Source organism: Bufo bufo, chromosome 3 (assembly GCF_905171765.1).
Source record: "Bufo bufo chromosome 3, aBufBuf1.1, whole genome shotgun sequence".
Classification (NCBI taxonomy): Eukaryota; Metazoa; Chordata; class Amphibia; order Anura; family Bufonidae; genus Bufo; species Bufo bufo.
This window is the reverse complement of record NC_053391.1, coordinates 634789672-634799399: the sequence shown is the minus strand read 5'-3', so window position 1 is coordinate 634799399 and position 9728 is coordinate 634789672.

Sequence of the window (9728 nt, the reverse complement as noted above, 5' to 3'; positions counted from 1 at the left end):
CCAGCGCCAGTCAGCAACAGATCACGCTGGGGGCCTGGGCCGCTGCCTGCAGCCTGCCCCTGGCAGGCTGGCACAGTGGCATGCACCCACACTTGCTTGCAGTGCACTGCTTCTCCTGGCTCACAGTAACAGCAGTCACTGCCTGGCCTGCCCAGGCCAGGGGCCAGTGCCCCTGCCTGGTGCAGGCCCACACACTGCCTGCCTGCGGCCTGCCCCTTAGGCCCCTTGGGCCTGGCACACACACACACAGTAAGTAGTGTGCCCAGTAACCACTTCAGCCACAGTCAGAGACAGATTCCCACAGAATTCAGAGTGAGAGTCCCAGACTCCCACTGTCCCACTGCCTGGCCACTCCATGATCCCATCCCATTCCATAATGCCATTGCCGCCCAAATCCCATTCCCATTCCATCATCAAGCTGATTCCCATCCCATCATCAAGCTGATCTGATCCCTGGGCTGGGCTCTGCACTGCCGCCGCCTGCCACTCAGAGATCCCGATTCCCAGGCCATCCCAGGGCCATCATCAAGCTGGGCTCTGCTCACTGCGCTGCCGCCGCCTGTCACTAGTCTCAGAGAGAGTAGAGCCGAGGGCCGAGGCTAGTCAAAACTCACCTCGCGCCGCACGTCCGCACAGTCACTCACTGCCGCTGCCGCCTGCTGCTTCTTCTGACAGTATCTGACTGGGAGCCGGAGATGCGCGGAAACCACGCCTCCGGCTCCCAGTCACTCAGACCTCACATGTCTGCTTCCGCGGCCGCCCCCTCTGACACACGTGAGCTGCCTAGTGCCTGCCTACTACAGCCTGCGCTGCGCCGTGCGCACTGCCCCCGGCCCCATTAGATAACATTTTGAATAGGAGGCAGTGGGGGGGCCGTGGGCCCCCCTGGCTCAGGGGCCCGGTCGCAATTGCGACCGCTGCGACCCCTGTAGCTACGCCACTGATCTATCCAGAGTATAGATCATCAGTTAAATTAAAGTGCAGAACCCCTTTAACTTTTAAATCAGGAAGATTCAGGGGCAGCCGCCAGCCAGCTCTCCTCTCAGACTCAGTCAGAGTCAGATCTAATCTCTCTAGTTAGAATAGAAAGAGACTTAGTCAGTCCACTCAGTCACTAGTCACTACTTGTAAGTTGTACCTTATTATTAAGTTAACCTGCTACACCGTCACCACTAGGTCAGGCTTAGTCAGTCTCAGTCCAGTATCGGTAGGTTAGGGTAGGGTAGGGTAGGGCCACGCCACACACTGTCTGTCTCACAGTCTCTAGTCTGGGCCTGGCTGGCTTAGTCACCCCACTAAAGTCTTCTTTTTTTTTTTGGCAACTTAAATTCCTTATAATGCGATATATCAATATATAGTGCTCTTACTCATTTTGGTTGGGCAGTTTCTTCAAAAAACGGACTTTTATAATATGTAAATGAGCTCTCTACCAGCAAGTAGGGCGGCTACTTGCTGGTAGCAGCCGCATCCTCCTTTCATAAAGACGCCCCCTCCTCATGTTGATTGACAGGGCCAGCGAACGCGCTCGTCCTCTGGCTGGCCCTGTGTGCGTTCAAAATCTGGCGCCTGCGCCGTACCTGTCTTCAGTCGGCGCAGGCGCACAGAAGAGGATGCTCGCTCGGCCGCTCCATCCTCAATGCGCCTGCGACGATGACGTCACATCTACACCCAGCACACTGAGGATGGAGTGGCCGAGCGAGCGTCCTCCTCTCAGTGCGCCTGCGCCGACTGAGGACAGGTACGGCGCAGGCGTCAGATTTTGAATGCAGACAGGGCCAGCCAGAGGACGAGCGCGTTCGCTGGCCCTGTCAATCAACATGAGGAGGGGGCGTCTTTATGAAAGGAGGATGCGGCTGCTACCAGCAAGTAACCGCCCTACTTGCTGGTAGAGAGCTCATTTACATATTATAAAAGTCCGTTTTTTTAAGAAACTGGGGACGCGGCGCGGCGGCGGTGGGTGGAGACTAGAGAGTGAGACCGCAACGGCACCGAGTCCGAGACTCAGTCAGATCAGATCATCAGATGTGAAGAAGATGTCCGGTAGGGCTGCCTAGCACAGCACAGACCAACTAGTACCAAAATGAATGGGGGACATTTTAGTTGGGGGGCACAGCTTGATGTAGGGGGGGCTGTGGCCCCCTCTGGCCCCCCCTGGCGACGCCACTGCTCACATGGATCCAGAGATCTCCACATTCATTGCTCCAGGTTGGTAGCTCATTTCTAACAGGGCATGTCTTTTCTCATGGGGCATGTGCAACAACAGCGGTCCACAAGGGGTCCCTTTATGATGAGATAAGTGTTTTGTGACACCAGTTGCAATGAAGCAACAATGGGATGGAGTTTTACTGGCTAGGGCAGCGCTAAATTACGCCCATCAGTGCCGGTGACGTCACCAGGTTCCTGGCAGCCCCATGGAGAGCCCTGTACGTCACCGGATCTCCAAAAAATGCCTTTGCCCTCGTACGACAGAAGAAGTGATAACAGTGGCAACAGAACTGAGCATTCAATTGGACCCACCTCCAGTGCTTGAAACGGCACACCCAGCCATTGAAATACCAGTTTTGCCGGTGCTATTGCCATGGGAGCAAGTGGTAAAGCCCAAGAATCAAAGAAACAAAAAGAAAGCCCAGAAAGCCTCGTCCCAGCTCAGACGACTTAAGCCAGAGTGACAAGCTGCGTCACATCTCCTAAAAGACTGCCCAAAAGCCGATGAGTATTATACCTAACCTTTTTCGATTCACAGGTGTAAATCAGTTAATGTTATTTAAGTTCTCAGGGGGCGCCTGATGGCACCCCTTTTGTTATGTCATATTGTGTGAGGTCATACCCACTGTACACAAATTTGCACCACCAGTTTCTATAAAGGTGGTACACATCACACCTTTACAACCTCCCCTTCACCTTCATCCTTTACACCCATGTGACATTACTTACCCAAGATCACGCCCAACGCTTAGATTCTCAATCATTTTACACCCGAATGACCGCTGAAACACAAAATGTGACCTTTGTCTCATATAATGTAAGAGGTCTCAAATACTAACTCATCTAAATCCTATTGTTACATAAAATGCATCTAATCCAATCAAAATGCCCTACTTTCCATAAATCCTTTTACAACCAGTGGTACCATTCCTATTCAGAATCGAGGAAGTCTAGGGGAGTTGCTATTGCTTTGAACAAACACGTCCCTTTCCAACTCCAAGATACGCTCTTAGATAAGCAGGGTCGGTACATTTTCAAAATAGCAAATACATTAATAACAATAGGGAACCTATATGCCCCAAATAGAAATCAGGATACTTGGCTTGCACGTGCCATGAGAGAAAGCAAACATTTTATAGAGGGAACTATAATCCTAGGAGGCGACTTAAATGTAGCCTTACATTCCCAAATCGACACGTCCACTGGACGCTCGATGCTGATAAGAAAAGCGCTAATACGAACCTACAGAATTTTGCATTCTGCTCAACTGATTGACACCCGGAGACATATTCATCCTACAGACAGGGACTATACCCATTTTTCTTAGGTACAACAATCTCACGGACGAATAGATTACATATTCCTTTCACTCCAGGCGCTTCTGGCCGTAAAAGAAGCGACTATATTGGCAAGTGTTCACTCAGTTCACTCAATCCTATTGCTTCGCACATCACTAGGTAACATCGCTAAACCCTCACAAACTTGGAGACTAAATGAATCCCTCCTATCCAACAGCCAATATAAAAACCGAATAGAAAATATATTGAGTTACTACTTTCTATGAAACACTAACCTTCACCACGACTTGGTAAGCGCATAAGGGTCCATTGACAAGTCCGTAATTTGGGTCTGCATTCGTTCCACAATTTGCGGACCCATTCACTTTCAATGGGGCTGGAATGGATGTAAATACACATTTCCTGGATCCGTATCTGCATTTTCGGGATCCGCATCCGTTTTTTCGGGATCCGTTTTTTCGGGATCCGCAATTTCGTTCCTGAAAAAAATAGAACATGTTCTATTCTTGTCCGCAATTATGGTGTCTGTGATGTTGCGGATCGCACATTGCAGGTATCCGCAATTTGCGGATCCGAAAAACACTTACGGACGTGTAAATGGGCCCTAAATCTGTTATTCGTGGCGAGTTCATCTCAATTAATACCTTAATAGATCAAGACAGGAAACAGTAAGGAACCTACACTCACCTAAAGAATTATTAGGAACACCATACTAATACTGTTGGACCCCCTTTTGCCTTCAGAACTGCCTTAATTCTACGTGGCATTGATTCAACAAGGTGCTGATAGCATTCTTTAGAAATGTTGGCCCATATTGATAGGATAGCATCTTGCAATTGATGGAGATTTGAGGGATGCACATCCAGGGCACGAAGCTCCCGTTCCACCACATCCCAAAGATGCTCTATTGGGTTGAGATCTGGTGACTGTGGGGGCCATTTTAGTACAGTGAACTCATTGTCATGTTCAAGAAACCAATTTGAAATGATTCGAGCTTTGTGACATGGTGCATTATCCTGCTGGAAGTAGCCATCAGAGGATGGATACATGTTCTCATTCTGTTTACGCCAAATTCGGACTCTACCATTTGAATGTCTCAACAGAAATCGAGACTCATCAGACCAGGCAACATTTTTCCAGTCTTCAACAGTCCAATTTTGGTAAACTCGTGCAAATTGTAGCCTCTTTTTCCTATTTGTAGTGGAGATGAGTGGTACCCGGTGGAGTCTTCTGCTGTTGTAGCCCATCCGCCTCAAGGTTGTGCGTGTTGTGGCTTCACAAATGCTTTTCTGCATACCTCGGTTGTAACGAGTGGTTATTTCAGTCAACGTTGCTCTTCTATCAGCTTAAATCAGTCGGCCCATTCTCCTCTGACCTCTAGCATCCACAAGGCATTTTTGCCCACAGGACTGCTGCATACTGGATGTTTTTCCCTTTCCACACCATTCTTTGTAAACCCTAGAAATGGTTGTGCGTGAAAATCCTAGTAACTGAGCAGATTGTGAAATACTCAGACCGGCCCGTCTGGCACCAACAACCATGCCACGCTCAAAATTGCTTAAATCACCTTTCTTTCCCATTCTGACATTCAGTTTGGAGTTCAGGAGATTGTCTTGACCAGGACCACACCCCTAAATGCATTGAAGCAACTGCCATGAGATTGGTTGACTAGATAATTGCATTAATGAGAAATAGAACAGGTGTTCCTAATAATTCTTCAGGTGTGTGTATATATCGTGAGATTCAACAACTAGAACTCACACACAAATCCTCTCATTCTAGAGACACTTTACAAACCTTAACATCCAAAAGACAACAGCTGAGAGCCATCCTAAATACTCAATCAGCTAAATTTTATATGTCATGGAAAAATTGAATATTCATACATGGAGATAAAGTGTCCAAATTAATGATGTCTCTCATTACAAAACGCAAAACACACATGTACATACTCTCAGTAAAACAACGCAAGGGAACAAGAGTCACAGATGCAAAAGGTATTTCAGATGCATTTTGCCAATACTTCAAAACCCTATACCAATTAAGGGCCAATGACACCGCTGTCCAGACAGCAAAGAGACGAAAGGAAATCAGAGATTTCTTAACATCCCTGCAACTCGCCACATTGTCGGAGGACCAAAAAAAGGGGGATTAATAAACCATTCACTCTTTGCGAGGTCCAGTCCATTCTGTCAAAGAGCCCTTTGGGAAAGAGCCCGGGTCCTGATGGCCTTCCTATCTCGTATTATAAATCCCTATGTGAAGTTCTCCAACCCTACCTTCTACATTTCTGCAATGCTGTGTTGCAGGGTTCGTCATTGCCAAGACAAGCACTAGAAGCACATATCTCCCTCATACATAAAGAGGGGAAAGATCCAGAGCTATGTAGCAACTATAGGCCAATTTCCTTGCTAAATAATGACCTAAAAATTGTTGCCAGCCTGATAGCGCAGCGTTTAAGTCCCTTATTGCCAAGCCTGGTCTCCCCGGAGCAAGTTGGCTTTGTCCAAGGCAGAGAGGACAGGGATAACTCTATCAGACTCCTGAACCTTATACAACACGCTAACATTTCCCAGACACTGCTAGTCCTTTTGGGAACGGACACAGAAAAAGCCTTTGACAGGGTGGGCTGGACTTTTATGACTCAAAATTTGAGACGATTTCAAATTCCCACCCCATTGATTGAAGCTATCTCTCAACTATACACCCGCCCTTACACCTGGAGTCCTGTGTTAATGGTCTACTATCAAATTCATTCGATATCCTTAATGGTACGCGGCAAGGTTGCCCATTATCCCCTTCGCTGTTCCTCCTAGTGATGGAGACATTAATTCAAAGCATAAGACAGCATCCTGCCATAGCAGGATACACAGTTAAGGCGACAGAACATAAAGCGATCCCCTCCTGATCCTAACTGACCCAAAAAAGGGACCCCCAGCAGTACTGGACATGTTTGCCGGATTTGGATACCTCTCCAACTTCAAAATCAATCTCGACAAATCGGAAGCACTAGGTATCAGTGTTCCACACGATCTACAGAACACCCTAGAAAGCCAATTCCCATTTAAATGGCCCAAAAGCCATATAACTTATCTAGGAATCAAACTTAGTGCATGATGGTCAGACTTATTCAAACTTAACTACCTCCCACTACTCCATAAAGCCCTTGAAGAAATAGAAACATAGTCAGCCCCATTTATATTTATATCCTGGATAGGTAGAAAGAATCTACTGAAGGGACTCATCCTGCCGAAATTCACCTATTTGTTCCAGATGTTACCAATTAAAATACCTAAAAAAAAAATCCTAAAAGTTAGATCCCTATTTTCAAAATATATCTGGAAAGACAAACGCCCCAGATTAAGTTCTCAGACGCTAACGCTTCCCAAGACTCTAGGTGGTCTGGGTGAACCAGACCCATTCTTGTACTACTCGGCAGCGGCCCTCTCTAGAACAATTCATTGGGCCAGACTGGAGACAGGCAAATTACATATAGCCCTAGAGCAGTGGTGGGCAACCTTTTTTTTCAACTGAGCCAAATCTCGCCAAAACCACGATTGAAATTTATTTTGAGAGCCACATTTTTAAAACCGAAAATACATAGGATGGTACACTGTTTTTAGTTTCAATAAGTTTTTATTGAGAATATTGTGCATGCAAGTATCCACATAGGTCGGGTACTGTGGGACTCTTTGCACCGGCCCTGTCACGTGGACGTGACCAGAGCCTGTGCAAGGATTTTTTGGCAACACAAGCGAAGCTACATCTCGGTGACCCCCTTCTCCCACCGCCCCGCCCGCAGCTCACCTGGTCCTGGTTCTGTCTGCAGCAGCTGGCTTCTCCTCTGTGTGGTCCTGATATCTTCGATCTGGTTTGAGGACTGTACTTTTCGCCCTATAAGATGCACATAGGTTTTAGAGGAGTATAATCAGAAACAATATTTTCCATTATACCTCAGGTCAGACCACCAATCAGACCCCCAATGTTAATCATACCTCAGATCAGCCCCCTATATCAGCAGTCAGCACCCCATCCATCATGCCCATGTCAGCCCCCATCCATCATGCCCCCATGTCAGCCGTCATGCCCCTATGTCAGCCGTCAGCCCCCCATGTCAGCACCCCATCTATCATGCCCATGTCAGCCGTCAGCACCCCATCCATCATGCCCATGTCAGCCGTCAGCACCCCATCCATCATGCCCATGTCAGCCGTCAGCACCCCATCCATCATGCCCATGTCAGCCGTCAGCACCCCATCATGCCCATGTCAGCCCCCATCCATCATTACCCCCCATGTCAGCCATCAGCCCCCCATGTCAGCCATCATGCCCCCCATGTCAGCCGTCAGCACCCCATCCATCATGCCCATGTCAGCTGTCAGCCCCCATCCATCATGCCCCCCATGTCAGCCGTCATGCCCCTATGTCAGCCGTCAGCACCCCATGTCAGCCGTCAGCCATCAGCCCCCCATGTCAGCACTCCATCCATCATGTCCATGTCAGCCGTCAGCCCCCATCCATCATGCCCCCCATGTCAGCCATCATGACCTTATGTCAGCCGTCAGCACCCAATGTCAGCACCCCATCCATCATGCCCATGTCAGCCGTCAGCACCCCATCTATCATGCCCATGTCAGCCATCAGCACCCCATCATGCCCATGTCAGCCCCCATCCATCATTACCCCCCATGTCAGCCATCAGCCCCCCATGTCAGCCATCATGCCCCCCATGTCAGCCGTCAGCACCCCATCCATCATGCCCATGTCAGCTGTCAGCCCCCATCCATCATGCCCCCCATGTCAGCCGTCATGCCCCTATGTCAGCCGTCAGCACCCCATGTCAGCCGTCAGCCATCAGCCCCCCATGTCAGCACTCCATCCATCATGTCCATGTCAGCCGTCAGCCCCCATCCATCATGCCCCCCATGTCAGCCATCATGACCTTATGTCAGCCGTCAGCCCCCCATGTCAGCACCCCATCCATCATGCCCATGTCAGCCGTCAGCACCCCATCCATCATGCCCATGTCAGCCGTCAGCACCCATCCATCATTACTCCCATGTCAGCCATCATGCCCCCCATGACAGCCGTCAGCCCCCATCCATTATGCTCCCTAATGGGGGACAATGTTGGAGTCTGCACCATCGGGGGGGTGACATGATGAGGGACAATGTTGAAGTCGGTACCTGATATATCACTGGGGTCTGGCTGGAGTGGGGTCGGTCTGGTCCTGGCTCCAATCTCAGCTGGCTCTGCCTTAAGGTGTCTTCTCCAGAGTCCAGACTAGAGTCCAGCAGGGTCGGCCAAGTTCCAACAAGTCGTGCCTCAGTGTTACTCTGTGACTGTGTTCTTCTGCTGCCAGCCTGGAGGGGCAGCTTTTACAGGTCATAGCAGACAGAGCAGCTCCGCCTCCTCGCCTCCCTCCGCCGCGGCCCCACTGACAGTCAGTGACGCCTCCTTTGGCCTGAGCGCCGCACGGCACACATGTAGGCAGGACAGCCGCAGGCTGCCGCCCCCGAGAGGAGGGAGGGGAGCGGGCGCCGGGCACACAGAACAGTGCTCCAGACTAAAAAAAAATTCCAAGTAGCCATTGGCTCCTGAACTGAAAAATTTAGGAGCCAAATCAAATTTTTAGTTGCCAAATCGAAACTGAATCAAAATTTTGGTATCGTGACAACGCTACGCCGATCAGATCGGCGTAGGGTTGTTTTGAAACCAAAATTTTGATTCGCTTTCGTCACCATAAAAAAGTATTGTGATACTCAATACCGTGCAAAAAAAAAAAAACAACAAAAAAAGCTGTGTGCATTTCGCATTTTATGAAACATTCGGCCCATAATAGAACAGTCCTATGCTATTTTTTGGGGTGACAAGGTGACTAAAAAGGCTATGTAATATGTTTATTTATTTATTGTTTATATATTTTATATGTAAAATTGGGAAAGGGGGGATTTAAACTTAATATTTTAAAGTACTTTCACATTAGCGTTTTTCATTTCCGGCACTGAGTTCCGTCACAGGGGCTCTATACCGGAAAATAACTGATCAGTTTTATCCCCATGCATTCTGAATGGAGAGTAATCCGTTCAGGATGCATCAGGATGTCTTCAGTTCAGTCATTTTGACTGATCAGGCAAAAGATAAAACCGTAGCATGCTACGGTTTTATCTCCGGCGAAAAAAAATGAAGATTTGCCTGAATGCCGGCTCCGGCATTTTTCCCCAT